Consider the following 18,630-nt stretch of genomic DNA (forward strand, 5'->3'; position numbering starts at 1 on the left):
CGGAAGGAAAAGGCACCTTTGAGTCTCATTTTTACTCAAGATCCCTTCACAAGACTGGCGGCTCTTCCCTGTAACGTTAAGAAATTCAAGCAAGACTCCCTTACTTAACTCGCCATTACCAGTTTCACAAGTAGCATTCGCCGCAACTGTGGTGTTGACAACCTTGACAGAGAGGTTAGCAAAAGAGAGGATCAGTGTGTCATTGGTGAGGGGGAAGGACTCGTTGAAGCTTGTGGAGGAAATATTTCTGTCAGAAGGCAGGTGGTGGAGACCTAGAGACAGGGTACGAGTGAAAAACACAGGAGAGGCGGGAGACCCAGCAGAGAATGGGGCCAGGGTCGGGGGATGATGCCACAGGCCCCAAAGACCACTCTCCTGCGCTACCACAGTTCCACTAAAAAAAGAAAAAGGCAGATTAGAAGGATTGCTATAGGAGAGCAAAGAACAGAGTTACCGATCCTCTTTTTGGGCAACCGCGGGGTGGTCAGTCCTACTATTATCGTCTTGTCGGTCGTCGCCATCATCAGCAGGGTCGGAGGCTTGGTCTAATGGTTCAGGTTGTATATTCGTTGGCGTTTCTGACAGCTGTTCCTTGGCTTCTTCAGGTGATGTCACGGTTCTCACCAGTCTTTCCGGAACCCACACTGGTTGACGTCCTGGTTCCTGGGGAAAAACACAAACAGAGCCTCTGGCCCAGCTGAGCACCGGGTCAGGGCCTTTCCACTGCCCCGACAGGACATCCTTCCAACGGACTAGACCTCTATGCTGAGGACTCGGGGTGGTGTGTTGCAGGGCAGGTGTCACTCCCTGTGAATTTTCATTTAAAAAATTGTATGTAAATAAGGCTATAGACAATTGAGCCTTTGGGGACAAGCCGTGACCTATCCCCCCTTTCTGTTTCCTAAGCAGGTCTTTGAGCGACCTGTGCGCTCTCTCGATGATTCCTTGCCCTTGAGGGTTATAGGGGATGCCATGTTTCAATTGGACACCCATGTTGTCACAAAATTTTTGGAAGGATTTACTAGTGTAGGCTGGTCCGTTGTCTGTCTTTAACGTTTTTGGCTTACCCCAAGCCGCCCATGCAGCCAAGCAGTGTGCAACGACGTGGGAGACTCTTTCTCCTGGTTCAGCAGAGGCAAACAAAACTTGGGAATATGTGTCTATCGACACGTGTAAGTACTTGACCTTACCATACTCTGAATGATGAGTGACATCCATCTGCCAAGTATCCCCTGGGGTGAGACCCCTAGGGTTGACCCCAACCGAGGAGACTGCTCTCTGCTCCGCACAATTGCTGCAGGCTCGGACAATATCTCGAGCAGCTGCACGTGGTATGCTGAACCGCTTAGCTAGGGTGCCTGCATTGATGTGAAACTTGGCGTGGAACTCTCGGGCCTGTTGATATGGCACCAGCGTGGGAAAGATGTGTAGCTGTCGAGTGGCCACATCTACGATGTGGTTTCCCTGGGCCATGGGGCCAGGCAAGCCCGTGTGGGCTAGAAAGGGTGTCGCCTGGCCCATATAACTTCCTGTAATTTGATAAAGAATGTTAGTGCCCACTGTCTCTAGTATCTGTACAGAGTTTACAACATAAGCAGAGTCCGAGACAACATTCAAGGGTTCAGAGAGGCTTTTCAGAACAGTGATGATAACCTGTAGCTCTACCCATTGAGGCCTTTGTGGATGGAAGAGTACTGTTTTGGGAGTGTCCCCCTCGACACAATACGCCCCTGTGCCGGAGCTGGAGCCGTCTGTGTACACAGTGGGGGCATCCGCTAGCGGCTTAGGCGAGGTCACCTTAGGAAAAATCACTGGGTGCCGAGCGACAAACTGCAAGAGGGGAGCTTTAGGGAATTGATTGTTAATGCTTCCGAGAAATGTACACCGGAGGACGGCCCATTGATCGATACATCCAGTGAGTATCTCAAGCTGTTGGGAGGAATAAGGCACTCGGAGATTTCTGGGTTGCTGGCCGAAATGCTGTACCGCTCTTTTAATACACTCCAGGGCTAACTCTGCAACCGCTGTAGGATAATGCTCTAGAACCTTCCGGGGGGAAACCCCAGGGTGGATCCAGAGCAGCGGTCCTTGCTGCCACAGCACTGCAGTGGGCTGTAATTCTGTTGGCAGCACGCAGGCCTCAAAAGGCTCATTGGGGTTTATTCTTTTCAGAGTGGCGCAACTGAGCGCTTGCTCTACCCGGTACAGTGCTTGCCTCGCCTCGGGAGTAAGGTGCCGGGGCGAAGTTATGTTTGAATCTCCTCTCAACAAGTCAAATAGGGGCACCAACTCAGCGTTGGGTAATTTCAAATACGGGCGGATCCAATTGATATCTCCCAAGAGCCTTTGCAGATCATTCAGAGTACGTATATTGTCTAATCTGAGAGATACCTTCTGGGGGGAGACATGAGTAGGCGTGAGTTTCGCTCCCAGGAAAGTGGTAATGTCAGTCATTTGGATTTTCTCAGGGGCTACTTCCAGGTTAGCTTTTCTAAGGTCACAGACCAAGTGTGACAACACAGTTTCAAGGATTACAGCATCCTTATGGGCTAACAGAATGTCATCCATATAGTGAATGATTTTTACGTGAGGGAATTGTTGCCGGGCGCCAACTAGCTTTGTAGCAACATACAGCTGACACATGGTAGGACTATTAGCCATACCCTGGGGCAGGACCGTCCATTCAAAGCGTTGACAGGGCTCCTCTTGGTTACGAGAGGGCACAGTGAAGGCAAACTTAGGGGTGTCTTCGGGGTGGAGTGGAATAGAAAAGAAGCAATCCCTAAGATCTAAGATGACAACCGACCAGTGCCCTGGCAACGCCGAGAGGAGGGGCAGTCCCATCTGAACGGGTCCCAAAGGCTCCAGGCAATCATTGATAGCCCTTAAATCATGCAGCAGTCTCCATTTTCCAGATTTCTTTTTTATTACGAATATGGGGGTGTTCCACTGTGACGCGGAGGGAGCGATATGGCCCTTTTCTAGTTGTTCTGATACTAGGGCGTGCAACGCTGCAAGTTTTTCCTGTGGCAAGGGCCACTGAGGCACCCACACCGGAGCCTCGGTTTTCCATTTTAGTTTTATAGGTGTGGGTGGGAATCTCTCCTCAGTGGCCCCTATGAAAAACCCAAGCCTCGTCTGTCAGACTTGGGGGCAGCTTGTATAGGCTCCGCACGTCCGTGCAGTGAAGCTCCTAAACCCTTGCCGGGGGTATACCCCATTTCTTTTAGCAGTCGCTTAGAGGTTGGGGAGTAGCCGCTAATTAAAGTAACGTCCATTTGGGTCAGAATGTCTCTTCCCCACAAAGACACAGGCAGGGCTAATACATAAGGCTGGAAACTGCCTTGGTGTCCTTCTTCATCGGCCCAATGAAGGGCAGCTGCACTGAGCATGGGCGCTGAAATTTGGCCTATTCCTCTAATGGGCTCTTCCGCCCTGCTCGTTGGCCAGGTGGGGGGCCATTCTTGTTGTCTTATGATAGACCGATCGGCCCCTGTATCGAGCAGGCCCAAGAAAGATCTGCCTTGCACCTTAATGGTTAGCATAGGTCGAGACTCCAGGGACATATGGAGTCCCTCAAAAATCGCTCCACTGGATCCGAACCCTTTTTCCCCTCTCTGTCTGATTCTGCTTGGAAAGACTGCATGTAAGCTGGGTAAGAGCAGGAGCTGCGCCAGCTTATCACCTTCTGCAATGACTAAGGTGCCCCGCTGAGATTGAACCATAACTTGGGCACGGCCTGTGAAATCTGAATCTACAAGTCCTGGTATAACTGTTAATCCTCTCAGGGCCGTGGATGCTCTCCCCAATATGAGCCCTACAGTACCAGCCGGTAAGGGCCCCTTGAAGGAGGTCCCTACTAACTGGACACCCATGGAGGGGGTTAGTACGAGTCTGGAGGTGGCACAGAGGTCCAGTCCTGCTGAGCCGGGGGACGCACGAATTTGATCGGATCCTGTGTTGTCGAATGGCATGCAAGGGGGTCCGTCGAAAGGGCGGACCCCCTCTTCCCGTTTTTTGGAATCTGCTCGGGGCGGCCAGAGAGGCGTCTACCCTGCGCATCGAAAACCGATTTACAATCTTCTGCGCGGTGGGGGCCTTTGTGGCAACGGCCACACGGCCTGGTTACTGCACCTGGTTCGCCAAACCGTTGAGTGGCAGAGGGCTGACGTCTATTGGGACAATCTCTCTTAAAGTGCCCTGATTGGCCACAGCCATAGCACCCGTTAGACTTTGCCCCTAAGGTTCTCGGGCCTTTTGTAGCCACCTGTAGGGAGCTAGCTAGCATGGCAGCTAGACCTGCATTAGTTAAAGGGCTGCCAGTATCTCTACAGAGCCTGACCCACTCTGTCAAATTTTTTGCTCTGTTTTGTGCCAGGATAACTTTGCACTCCTTGTTGCACTGCTCAAAAATCATTTGCTTAACCACAGTCTCTGCTACTCCTGGATCTGAGAAGATTCTCTCAGCCGCGGTTTGCATCCTGGCTACAAAATCCGCAAATGGTTCTGTGGGGCCTTGGTGTATATTGCTGAGTTGCGGGACACTGATTACGTGCTTCAACTTGGCGGGCCTGGGCTGGGGGACCGGATCCACCCCTGGGGAGGGTAGTGGGTACGGGTGACAGCGCCCTCCACAGCCCCCCGGGCCTGGGAAAGTGAGGCCGGAGGCAGGCCCCATTTCCTCACCCAAAATACCAATGTTAGGGGAGGCTTGCCGGAGGGAACCGCCTTTTCCCCACCCCCTTATCTTGCCCGGACACTCCCCGTTGCCAGTGCAACTCCCATCACCACCAGTGCGCATACATTGTTGCCAGACACCATTGCCAGAGCAACTCCCGCCCCTTTTCAAACAACCTCCGTGCTCTCTTAGAACCAATCCTAACCTCCGCACCCTCTCAGAACCAATCCTAGCCTTTATCCCCTCAGCATTGACTTGTAACAACCCCCGCCCTCTATGCCAGCCTATATAACCTGTGCTCACCCCTAATAAACTCTCTTGGCTTCTTCACCCTCAAAGAACCGTGTCCCGCCTGTTCCTTCTCGCCGCCCTCCACACCTTGCACGCCTCCGCCGGGGACCGGGCCCAGTCCCCCGCCTCGCCCTCGCCTCCGGGAAAGAGCCCCCGCCGCCGGTACCCTCCGAGCAACGCCGAGAGCCGAGGGTTCAGCAACCGGCCGCCCCCCCCCCCCAGACAAATCAACTGCGACCGCACTGAGTGAGGCCTGAGCCTCTCCCTTACCTGTTAGCTTTTTCCAGGCACCCACAAAACAGCGGAAGATCTGGGCGTAGACCTCTTGTGGGAAACCCGTTTGGTTCTGGGCATGGGCGCCTCTCCCCAACAGCATGTCAGCATTCCACCCGCCACGTCTCCCTGCCGCATTCCTTGCGGCCTGCTCTTCAGCTAACTCCTCAAACCATGCTTTCCAATCTATGAATCGGCCTGACGGCAAGCAAGCACGGGCTAGCTGAAAAATATCTGCGGGTGTATGATTTAGAGCAGAGAGGTTCTCGATCATGTTCAAGGTATAAGGGGCATTGGGGCCATACTGATGGACGGCCTGCCTCAATTCCCTCAATAGTTTGTAATCATATGATTCGTGCTGATTGCCACCTTGGGGATTGATAATAACCGGGTACATTTCTGAGACTGGCTGCGGCTCAAGTGGCTGGTAGCCACCCAGCATGCCAAAAGGTCTAAATGTTGTGAAAGGGTTCCATCTCCAGAAATGTCTCCCACCACTACCTAATGGCAAAGGGTCCTGAGGGCCTGTGTACTCGGGCGGGGGGTACGGCAAAGGTTGCCCCTCCCCTGACCGGCCCATCGGGGTTTCCGGGTCTGGCAGCAAAGGATAATTACATTTACTGGGCATGGCCACTAGAGGGAGCTCTCGGCGAGGTCCTTTGGTGGGACCGCCCAAGGCATCAGTTGGGAGCTGGGGTGTCCCTGGGGGTGCAGCGGTAGACATTGGCGGGGCGGAAGGCCGCACGGGTGTGGCGGGAGGCTCCTCCCACTCAATTAGCGGGGATGCTTCCGCCTCCTCGCCAGTATCGCTATCTGACTCTGAGTCAGAGTCACTGGACTCCGGCGGTTTGCCCTTATAGGAGCCGTCCGCTGACGAAACTGACTGGGTTTCTTGGAGCGCGCACCGTGCTTCTTGCAAGGCAGAGGACGGGCTTAGGCCGGCAGCCGATTCTAGTTCAAGGACCGCACGGACGGTCTCCCATATGGGTACTAGAATCGGGTCCATACACACGCCCGTCTGGCGCGCTCGGTCTATGTCGCGACCGAGCTTCATCCAAGAGGGTAGGCTAAGGCTGCCGGTGCAGGCAAACCAAGGGGCAAAAGTATCAACATCATCAAGAAAACGCTGAAGGGAGCTTTTCCTGACCGAGATACCCCGTTGTTTCAAAAGGTTCTTTAAGGGAGCTAAGAGAGGTGAACTTCCGGACTGCCGCATGATTGCAGTCGGCACTATACTTCAGTCACTCGGAGAGCTCTTCCGAGTCCCCCGGGGTCACCTGAAAACCCACGGGCCCTAACTATCATGTAATAAGACGCACTCACCTTCTCGCGTTGATCAGGCGCGGGAAGTCCGCCGTAAGCTCGATGCGCAGCGCTGCTCTCCTCACAGAGGGACCGTCGAGAGCGAGGCAGGAGGAGGAGCGTTCCCCGTACGGGCCACCACTTGTCCGGCGCCGCCCCGCTCGACCCCTGTTCCCCGGCCGGCGAGGGGAGAAACAAGGGATGAGAGAGAGAGATGCAGACCACGCAAACTGACCTGGCTGGAAGTCACGACTCGAGCCACACGGCGGTTGCGAGAGCAAGTCTTTTACTGAAGCTAGATAAGCATTCTCTGTTACAGGTGTCCACGCGGGGCAGAGTGCCTCGCGGGAGAGCAGCCTCGATGTGGCCGTCAGGTACGGCTCCTAGTGGGCTGTCTCCCCGAGGTTCGCTTGGGCAAACTCTTAAGTACTCTACTCATAACCAATGATCTAGCGCCGCGCATATGCACTCAATTGGCAGATAGGAATAGTGAGTGTGCACGTCATAAGCGGAAGCAGGATATGGGCGCCATCTTGGCTCATTCGATGGGCGGGGGGACTTTGGAGCAGGTTTACAGCGCATGCGCTACGCCCGTCCCGGGAGACGGCTCTCCACATGGTGGCTCTTTGGAAATGGTGGTTCTTCTGCTCCTCAGTTTAACCAGATAATGGGGCAGACTGTTAACGATTTCATGCCAAAGGTTGTTAATCTCACTTTTCTTCTCTTTCAAGTCATCCATGTCTTTTCTCCAACTTCTAGAGCTTTGGGGAAGAATCTGAACCTGCAACTTTTCTAAAACTCAGTGTAACCTAGTACCAATGTATCATTTTCATAGAATCCAATTTCTATGTTTGGTTGTTATGTAGCAAACATATCATCAATTCTACTTTGTTTAGGAGCATGTAAGCTAAATTACCAAACCATGGAAGCAACCCAGATGTCCATCAGCTGATGAATAGATAAATATAATGTGGAATAGACATACGATGCAATATTATTCAGCTATAAAAAGGAATGAATTCCTGATAAATGTGGCAACATGGATGAACCTTGAAGACTTTGTGTTGAGTGAAATTAAACGGACACAAAAGGACAAATGTTGTATGATCTCATTGATTTGGAATAATTAGAATACAAAAACTCAAGAGTCAAAATCTAGACTATAGGTTACTCAGGAGCAGGGTGGGAATAGGGAATGGGGAGTTACAGCTTAAAACATACAGGTTCCTACTGGGAGTGCTGGAAACGGATGGCGGTGATGGTGGCACAACATTGTGAATAAGAGCACTGAAATATATATCCGCATGTGGTTAAAATGGGAAATGTTAGATTGTGTATGTTAACAGAATAAATTTTTTAAATCCATGCAACTACACTACACAGTGAACCCTAAGTTCAACCATGGACTATAGTTAATAGTGCAATTATAAAAATGTGCTACCATCAGTTGTAACAAATGTTCCACACCAATGCAAGGTGTTAGTGATAGGGTGGTATGTGGAGACCCTGCACTTTATGTATGATTGTTCTGTAAACCTGCAACTTCTCTCATAATGAAAAACAAATACATCAGTATCATAATTTGAATGGTTTCAAATAAATTCTGAGAATGTACCTATTATAAACAGGGAATAGAATTAATATTTAAATGAGCACCTGCAACATGCCAGGCATTTTTACTAGGCAGATTGATTACATATATTATTGCTGCCTATAATCATATTAATATTATGAGAAAAGTGTCTATTCCTGTTTTATAAAAGGGGAAACTGAGGTTCAGAAATGTCACAGAACCTGTGAAAAGTCAACATCTAACAAGGGAGAGAGCCCGGATTCAGAGCCAGGTCTGTCTGATCTCAGAACAAATGAGCTTTCCACTCAGTACCCGTGTCCACTGCCGGGGGTGTTTCTGCCAGTGTCCCTGCAGTCTAATCGACGGGATGGGGAGCAGTGGATCCGGTCAGCACGAGAACTCAGAAGGACAAAACCTGTGCATTTAATCACTTTGGGTATGTGTGATAATTACTTGAAAGAATCCCTGAAGATGTGTCTTTTACACCCCTAGCAGATATGTGCTCATGTAATTAGGTGATTTAGTGACAAAGGTCAGAGAGAGAGAGAGAGGGAGAATGCTTGTTTCTTCTTAGGACATTTTTAAATACAAAACTAATAAAAAAAACCCTAAAGGAATTCCATATTTAAAATAGTGGCTGGTTCCCTTAATTCTGCCCAAATTGCAGCTAATCTGGCTCTGTCTATTTCTTATGAATGTGATGTCATGGCTTGTAAACGGCAGTGTTTCCTTCTCCTGTGACTGAGCCAGGGCTGCACGTGGAGAACCAGCAGGAAGGCTCCATCAGGGAGCGTCGTGATACCGTCCACCCCAGTGGTCTAAGAAATGAATGGACTGCCTGGAAACAGCTGAGACAGAACTGGTCCGGAGGCATCTTTTTTTTATTTCTTTGGCAAAGAAAAAATATAACTTGTCGGGAATCATCCTTGCAATGAAAGACACATACACACACACTCAGGTATACTGATTTCAAGAAACTCCTCAAAGCAACTCTCATTCTGTTGGAGCATTTCTTTGGGTTTCATGAGCATGAATAACTTTGCTGGCCTTGGAGTCACCCTATAAATACCAGGTTTATGACCTGAGCAGGGACATGGAGTTCTCATTTATTGACCATATACTGTGTTTCAAGATCTTGCATATATTTTAATCATGGTAGAGGGAAGAGAGTGTTTGGGTGGGCAGTGGCTGACAGCAGATGGTGGTGGGTTAGTGGAAAAGAGAGCAGAGAATGAGGGTGGGTGGGTCGGTGAGAGAAGGGGTGGCTGAATGGGTGAGCAAGTGGGTGGGTGGGTTGGTGAATGGGTGAGTAGGCAGATGAGTGAGTGTGTAAGCAAGTGGGCAGGAAGATGGGTAGATACTGGGTGAGGGATGGGTAGGTGAGCAGTCGGTGGGGGGGGTGAGTGAATGGGTGGGTGGTTGGAGGTTTGTGGGTAGGTAAGTGGGTGGTTGGGGGGGTGTGCTGAGGAATGGGGAAGTGTAGGAGGAGATGGGTCCTGTGTGGGGCCTCTGGAGGTATCTGCAGAAGCTCATGGAAGAGGCAGCCTCGTCCCCACCAACTGTTAAAGAGGGTGGATTTGAGCTGGGGGCAGGTTGGGGGTGTCTGGTTTGATTGAGGCCCCTCAGGAGGACATGGGGAGAGAGGAATTTGTGGATAAGAGAGGGTCTAAGAAGGAACTGGAAGGAGAGGAGGTGGAGAAAGGAGGGCAGAGAACCAGAGATGTCCCTGGAAGCCAAATGGGGTCACAAGGAAGCAAGTCCAGTGAAGGGTCCTGGGGGCTGAGGGCTGCCGAGGGTTTCTGGGGCATCGCTGGAAAGAGCGTGCTCTGTCAAGCATGTGGTAGGGAGGCAAAACCTAGGCTGTAGTGAGCAGCAAAAAGTATAAGAGAGATAAAGTACATGATGCCAATCTATCTTGTGGAACATTTGGTGGCTGAGTTGAAGTTATAACTAATAGAGGAGACTAAATTCACAGTAGCATACAGTTGAAGTGGAAAAAAAAAAAAAAAAACTATGCAATGACATTGACACTATTAGGGCCACACATTCAGCTCGCCTTTGCTGGGCCATTTTTCTGGCCATATAACGGGAGTGGGAAGGCATTCCCAAGCTTATTTGGAATTACTGTCTCAGAGCCATGTGTAGGAACATATTCTGTTTTCATTGTTTAGCGAGGGTAGCAGTGAACTAAAAAGTGGTTTAGAGAAATGAGAGGTGAACCACAATGAAGAACCAACTTAGGCCTTGTTTCTTTCAGAATTACAGCAAATTTCTTTTTATTATTTTCTTTGTTCTTGTGGTTCCCCTAGAAGCGATGGCCCTGCCCAAGTGTTCTAGTAGGGAGCTGTGCATGATACACTTCTGCAGTCTCCAGATGAAGCTGTTTGGAAGAACTGTAGAGTTAGATCCTCAACCCTTCTTGGCTAATTTTCCATAGTGTGGTCAGTGTTTTATTTCTAGAAAAAAAAATCATATTTGCTTAATAAATTCTTGACCAAAGCTAAACAGGAAGGCAGTCTAAAACAGACCATGTTGGATATGCATTGTCACATTGTATAATGATTATACAATTTGAGCTAACAGCCTGGAAATAGGATGGGCCATAATTTTTACAATCCCCTCAGGATTCTGACATCTGTATGAACATTTATGGAGTCAAATCCATAACTGGAATTTGTGAATGGTCAGATTTTGTATCCATAGTAACAGATGTTTAAAATAACTGCCTGGAATGTTACATGTGGAAGAGAAGACATGCAGAACACACGTTTGGTACAAATGAACATTTCCAGGCCCCATGTGACAGAAGCCCTGGGCCACGGTTCCAGTCCAGCCCAGTGATCTTAATGGAGGGTCACTGTACTTGCTATTGCTTTTGCTACTCATCGATTTACCACCAGAAAATCTTGGTGTCTAAAGTCAACTTGCTGGAAAATCAGGAAACTTCAGTTATAACAAACTTCATTTAAAGTCAGCTTGTATCACAGCCAACCCTAAAATATATGGTAACATCCACCAAAACCAAATTTCCCCTTTGGTAGCATCTGTCGTGTCCCTGACTACAGCACTAGAAAGTAAACGTGGCGTGTACGGACCCTGGACTTCAAGACTGGTGTTTCTGACTGTTGGGCTTGTGAATCTCGGGTGTCAGAGTCACCCATGTGCTCATTAAAAATGCACGTTATCACACCCCACCAGACCTGTCGACCTGGGGAGGAGAGGACACAGCATGGACTTTCTTTTTAGTGTGGTTATAGGTTTACAGAAAATTTGTACAAGAAGTATAGAGGGTTCCCATATACTCCTCCCAAACTGAGTTTCCCCTATTAGTAACATCTTGCTTTAGTGTGGTACACTGATTACAACTGAACCAATATTGATACATAATTAGTGACTAAAGTTTATAATATGCATTAGGGTTCACTCTTGCTGTGTGGGTTTGGACAAACGCGTAATGTCAAGTATCCGCCATTACAGTATCACACAAAATAATTTCGCTGCCCTAAAAATGCCCTCAGGAGGAGCACAGATTTTAATGGGCTTCTCAGCTGATCCTCATAAAGTTTTGAGAAACACAGATGGACACACAGAAGGTGGTATTCTCAATCAGCGACACCCACCACCTCTGGGTCCCTTTTTTTAGTGAAAATACATCCATCCACATCCTGTTGTGTGCCGGAAGCTGGGGCCCCAAACGTGGCTCAACACCATCTCTCCATGGTGGGCGTCCCAGGGGAGTAGCAGCAGGGGAGGGAGAAGACCAGAAAGAAATGGCTTCAGGTCTTAACCATCCTTTAAAGCGACACTGCTGAAAAAAGGAACTGGGCAGATTACCTTTCCTCAGTGTGGAGAAAGCAGCTGGAGCAGATACCACATTTATGCCTGGCCTGGCTGCAGTTCTCTCAGCTCTCCTGCTTGGCCCCCATGGCTTATGCGAGAAGTCTGACTCTTCCCTGCCCTTGAGTCCCCATGCTGCACCGGGGCTGTGCTGATTATTTTTCCCAGGGCCTTGCTCCGGGCTACTTCAGCGCTGCTGGGCTGTGAGCTCAGAAAGCTCCACAGTGCCGGGAGGTGCCCGGCTCAGGGGCCATGCTCTCAGAGCCTCAGTTTGGTTTTGTTTATCTGCTTTATGGATAATTTACATACTATTAACTTCCCCACTTTCAGTGTACAAGTCACTGATTTTTAGCATACTTGCAGAGTTGTGCAACCATCTCCACAATCCAGTCTTCCACTATTGCCATTACCCCAGTTTCCTGCTGCTGTTAAGCAGTCAGCCCCCATCCCTCCCCCAGCTGCAGCAGCCACCGGTCTGCTTTGTTTCTGGAGCTTTGTGCTTTCTGGACACTCCGCAGAAATGGAATCAAATGACACTGGGTCTTTGACAATGAGTTCGTTCACATGGATTCATCCATGTCATAATGGGTATCAATGTTTCACTCCTTTTTGTTGTTGTTGTTTCCACTGCCTGCATATCCAGTCACCAGTTGTGGGCATTCGAAAAGTTTGAACCTAAGTTTCTTTATCTACAGAAATGTAGCTGCTGATCCTTACCTTGCCGATCTGTAGTGAGGATTAGTGATAAGAATATGCTATAAAGTACCTGGAACAGGGACATCATGGTGGTCAATGATGAAGGCAGTTGATATTAATGTGATTTAACAAAAATGCCATGCAACCATCTTGGAAAATGGAGCAACTGCTGTGAGAGTCCAGATGTGCACACAAGATCAGTGGGGGAGAGAAATCTCTCCTCCGACAGCAGAATTAAATACAGAGGACAGCTGACTCATGAGCTAAGTGCAAACTTGATGAGCTCACAGGGAATCCTCTGCAAGCCGGCAGCCTGCCCCGCCTGGAGGAGGGAAGGGCGCCGTGGAATGCACAGCATGGGACAGACTGCGTGAGCCTTAAAAAGCACGGATGATTTCAGCCACGGCTTGTGCATCCCGGTAACAGCACCCTGGGGACTCCCGGCGCCGAATGAGGAACAGGTGCGCTTCACCTCCCTCCCGCCGGGCTGGCTGCGCGGGGCAGCCTCCCTGTCTGGGGCAGCGTTACCGCCGCTCGCTGCCGCTGCCCCGGGCCCTCTGGGCTCCGTTCCCAGGCCGCAGGGAGGGCCGGGGCGCTGATCTCCTCTCTGCCGCCCGTCCCCGTGCACCTTCTCTCTCTAGAATAGGGACTGTGATCTTGATTGACATCTCTAAAATCGCGTTTACCGTCTTTGAAGCGAGTCTATTTAATCCTCAGTAACACTGTGAAACGGGTGTAAATTTAACCTCTATTTACAAATAAAGAACCTCGGTCTCGGGGCACACCCAGCTCACCAGGAAGAGAAGCAGGGGCCGGGCTGGAGGCCACACTTGCCTCACACCGCAGCTGCTGCGGGCGAGCCCGGGGCCCAGGCTCAGCTCTGCCCCCAGGAGCCACAGGACGGCAGGCGGTGCCCGCAGGCGGAGACAGGCCCCAGGAGACCCGGGGGTGGGGGCAGGAGGTGGGCCCCACGGGAGTGTCCTGAGCCCCGGGGAGCCGAGCTGGGAGGGAGTGGGCCCAGGCCAGGGCGCGGGAGGGGCTGCAGAAGGCGCCACCCTCTCCTGAGAGCCTGCGGGCGGGACGGGGCTGCCAGGCTGTCCCAGGGTAGAGGGGCTGTCCGGCGGGGAGAGATCTGGTCTACGCTGAAAAAAGACAAAAGGAAGCAGGGCGAGGGCCGAGGCAGCCAGAAGGCGCGCTCTGCGGGGGGAGGGATCCCGGGATGACCCCGGAAGCCTGACTCACCCCTCCAGGCCCACGGCGGCTAGCCGGGGTGAATGAGCCCCACGGATCCTCCATGGCGGAGCTGCCTTCCGGGAGCGGCAGAGGAATCACGTGCTTGCTTGCAGGCCGCCCTCATTGGTTGGGGACCGTATCACGTGTTTGCAGTGGAGCCGCTGTCATTGGGGTGATGGTATCACGTGTTCGTGGGAGTGCGTGGAGCCGCCGTCATTGGTTGGTGAACGTACCACGTGGTCCTGGGGGGGCCATTTTGCAAGGGACACGGTCACTGGCCTCTTCCAGGCGTTGTGGGGCTCGGCTCTGCCTGCGTTCCGCCGTCGTTGTCCTTCCCGGTCTCTCTCTGTCATCACCGCCGGCTTTTGCGCTCACATTTTTTTTTTTTAATTCAGTTTTATTGAGCTATATTCACATACCATACAATAATCCATGGTGTGCAATCAACTGTTCACAGTACCACAATATAATTGTGCACTCATGACCCCAATCTATTTTGGAACATTTTCTTACACCACAAAGAATAAAAATAAGAATAAAAAAAAAAGTAGAAAAGAACACCCAAATCGTTCCACCCCCCACCCATCCCACCCTATTTTCCATTTAGTTTTTTTCCCCGTTTTTCTACTCATCCATGCATACACCGGATAAAGGGAGGGTGATAGGCTCACTTTCAAGGCTTCGCTGAAATGCCTCCTGCTCCATGAGGACAACCTGACCACCCTATTTAAAACAAACCCCTGACCTCCTTTATTATTGTGAATTGTTTTTTACCCATAGCACTCATTACTTTTTAGCTTCTTATGATTTCTGTTTTATTTTGTCTATTATTTATTAGCTGTCCCAACACCCACTGGAATTTAAGCTCCAGGAGGGCGGCCATCTTTTGTCTTCATCGCTCTGTCTGGATTGCCTAGAGAGTGCGTGTCTCCTGGTGGGCACTAACGGGTATTCACTGAATGAATACATGAATGAATGAATGAACAAGTGAAGGAACTAGCGCTCCATGGATAAGGACTGTGGATTCCTTAACACGCTTACAATTAAATTCATGTCTGAATTTGCATGACTCTTTGAAGGAATCTATCACGATGTGTGCAGTCCCTGAAATTATTGTTCTATTATGTGGCAACAATGTCTTCAATGTTTTGAGTAGATGATTGGTTAACTATTTCTCTTTGTACAGATGCAGGAGCTGAGAATATATAGACAAGATCTTGGAATTCAAGTTTAAGTTCAGTTCTTGATTCAGTTTTCTCTGTGTGGACCAAAAGCAAGCTAACTAAACCAGCAGTCTGGGATAATTTGTTCTTAATATTTTAAGAGACAAATTTATTCAGATGCTAGAGGATGCAATTTATAAGACTGTTTCTAAAATATTTGCCTGTGTGATATATATTGCATATTGTTGACAAATATTAAAGTAAACTCTTACTTATTTAGCAAACTAGTCTTAAGAAGTAAGCTCCCCCCAATTTTTTTAATTACTTGCCCTGGATCAGCATTCTCCAATATAATTTGTGCCATGAAGGAAATGTGCTTTATCTGCCCCACCCAGTGTGGTAGCCTCTAGCCACATGTGGCTACTGAGCAATTAAAGGACTGTATTTTTAATTTTATTTGATTTTAATTAGCTAAAATTTAAATTTCAATAGCCATGTGCAGCTATTGCACAGCATATTGGATAGTGCAAGTCTAGAAGGCTTCTTCTAACAATGTAAAGGAAGGTTGTCCTTAATAGGTTGCCCTTAAAGGTGTCATAAGATTAGAAAGCACTTAGAAAAACAAATTTAGTAACATAAAATAAGAATACACACTAAAATGCCATTTCACGTCCAAAAGATGTTTGATCTCCCATTATGCATCTCTATCATAACCAAATATAGTATCTATATTCTTGATTTTTTTCATGTTTTTTCATTAATTTTTTTTGAAGTATGCCCATTTTGGCCTAAGAACCAGATCATGGATTTACTAGATTTCTTCTGTTTGATAGTCACATTATTTTACTGTTCCCCAGTAGAAACAATTACACAATTTCTCTTTAAGTGTCTTTGCTTCATTTTCGTAGACCTCATGTTGACTTCGTTTTCTTTTGGCTGCTTCTTGAATGAGGAGCACAGCATTCATAATCAACATTTGCCAATAGAGAGGGTGACCCACTAACTGTCTGCTCACATGCCCTCACGTGCTAGCAGAGTCCGTGATTGGACTTAGACCCACAGCAGACATCGATGTGTCCACTCCTAGAGAAATATGTCAGTCGTCTAGGTTGGTTCCACTGAACTAATGTAGGATTCTTCCATCTCCAAAGGACGGGTGTAGGAGTGTTAAAATCAGCAAGTGAGTCTTCTGTGACCAGAGCCCATGGGTTATCCCTACAAGAAGTTATCACCACACCTACGTTGCTTTATTGAGGCAGTTATCCCTCTGGGCAGCCATGTACCACACACTCCCTTCCCCTTTCTATCACATGTACTGGAATAGAGAAAGAGAGTGTTTGACGGTTAGGAATGGCTCTAGGCACATCAAAGAGCATTCCCAGAACTGTAACAAGCCAGCTTCCCTGTTCTCTGGCCCACATGGTCCTTGAAGCATGAGCAGAGGTGAGAGCCCTTCAACTTACTCTGATTTCTAGTCTCTTAAGCCATTTCCATTCAGAGGACAGAGGGAACCTGATACATCATTGATTTTCAGTCCATCACCTCTGTTGATCTCATCAGGAAAACTGCCTTCATCTTCAGAGAGGATCTCCTGTTCTAACCAGAGTGTCCAAACAGAGGGAACCTGATACATCATTGATTTTCAGTCCATCACCTCTGTTGATCTCATCAGGAAAACTGCCTTCATCTTCAGAGAGGATCTCCTGTTCTAACCAGAGTGTCCAAACCTGTAGCCACTTTCCTTCTATTGCTGGGAGATTGAAAAATCATTTAACAGTAATTCTAACAAGCTACTATATTTTCCTAAATATATGAACTGAAATTTAGGTGGGAAAATTCATTTTCATAAGTAAGATTGGCAATTCTTGCTTTCAAGAATTGTGTGGAATCGGTTGAAGAGTTTACTGAGCAGCTAATGAAATCTCATACCATGTTACTTAAATCCCCAAATCTAATCATTTCACTGACTATTCTATCTTCAGATATTTGTTTTCAGAAGGACATTGACAAACTAGATTTTGGACCCAGGAAAACTAACTACAGGAGCTAGAGGGACTTACATTCACATAAGAATGTGACAAGGGTGGTCAGAGGATATCTGGCCTGGAAGAGAGAACACCAAGGTAGGGCAGGGCTAAATTCATGTACTGAAAAGTACTTCATAGAACAGTGATCAGATTGGCCTATCTAGTATCAATTATCTGGACCAGTGAAAGACAGATTTTAACACATATTTAAATTTTTTTTTTTAAAGGAGAATTTTTCAGCAATACTAGCTTATGCTCCCAAGAGTTGTGAATACCTAGTGCGCAGAGAACATTGCAGGGCTGAGAGTGCTGTCCTTGGAAAGCTGGCTTGCAAGGCTGGCACTTGGCTGGTGTCTGGGAACTGGAACTTAAGGAGGTTTGCCACTGTTCTCAAACTTGGAAGAGTGTCTCCCTATGCCTGAATTGTACAAATGGTGTGGTTTATGCTGAGTACCTGTTTTCCTTCTGGGAGTAAGGAATCTTGGTACGTGTCTGACAGAGGGTACCCACGTGGCCAGCCCCCAGTAAAATCCCTGAGCACTGAGACTAATGAGCTACCTGGTACACAACATTTCACAGGGCTTGTCACAACTCCTTGCTGTAGAAATTTAGCATATCCTGTGTAATATACTGGAAAACCTTTGGGCCTGGTTTCCTCCAGCCTTTGCCCCACGTGACTTTTCCCCTTGCTGATTTTGCTTTGTATTATTTTGCTGTAATAAATCTTAACCATGAATAGAGTTATATTCTGAGTCCTGTGGGACCTTCTAGTGAATCATCAAACCTGGGGTTGTTCTTGGGGCCCCCTGAGATAGCCAATCACTCAGAGACTCTAGCAGAGGCTGGAACTCTCTGTCATGAGCATCCCACAGAGCTGTTCAGCACTGGAAGTTTGTTGAACTCCCGAGTCCTGGGCTCTTTCAGAGCTGGTCAGTGTATCTCCTTCCCATTCTATGATGTAGTAGCTGGTTGGAACTACAAGCTTTAGTCAGTTACTTCCTGGCTTTTGACCTTGGGTGGATTATTTAACCCTGCCAGGCATCATTTTCAGCAACTTCTTCATCGGTGTCTGGTAAATATCGAAAGTTACTATCTATGAAATACAGTTCCTGGTATAGATTATAGGCTCAGTAAATGGAAACTGCAATAAAAATTATTTATATTGTTTCTGGCAAAATTTCTTATCTCAGTGATGGAGTAAAGAATGGTTTGGGGGAAATTCCCATACTTGGCCACTGTGGATTTTCATGGTTAACCTCTCAGGTTTTGTAAAATACTTAGTAACAGCCTAGGTAGGGATGAGAAGAACTGCCACGATCATTCCCCATTGTCCAATCCACTCATATTTAGAAAATACATTATTTCAAAGGGTCTAATGATATTGAATAGTTCTTTAATAAAATTTATTTTTTCAAAGTGATTTTAATAAATAATGCATCAAAATCAGCTCCCCAGCCCCAAGTGAGCTCATGTTTCAGGCTGATTGCTGGCTGCCTCCACTTGACTGTCTTTAACCCTTACCTTACCAATAGTGAGCTCTTTGTCTTTTCCCATTAA

General features: G+C 48.3%; 1 protein-coding gene across 3 annotated transcripts in view; it reads left to right on the top strand.

The window, feature by feature from the left end:
- The window catches only part of ADAMTS16 (ADAM metallopeptidase with thrombospondin type 1 motif 16), a 196,113-nt gene that overhangs the window by 31,558 nt on the left and 145,925 nt on the right, over nucleotides 1-18,630 (top strand). The window contains exon 1 of one of the 3 annotated variants that reach the window (XM_037799411.1): nucleotides 13,010-13,111. The exons of 1 other annotated variant lie outside the window; for it this stretch is intronic. The gene's annotated coding sequence lies outside the window, so the exon portion shown is untranslated. Of the gene's footprint in view, nucleotides 1-13,009; nucleotides 13,112-18,630 lie in introns of those variants that run through there. One more of the 3 variants, XM_037799412.1, reaches the window with a different exon arrangement.

The sequence above is a fragment of the Choloepus didactylus genome, chromosome 11, assembly GCF_015220235.1.
Source record: "Choloepus didactylus isolate mChoDid1 chromosome 11, mChoDid1.pri, whole genome shotgun sequence".
In the NCBI taxonomy this organism is placed as follows: domain Eukaryota; kingdom Metazoa; phylum Chordata; class Mammalia; order Pilosa; family Megalonychidae; genus Choloepus; species Choloepus didactylus.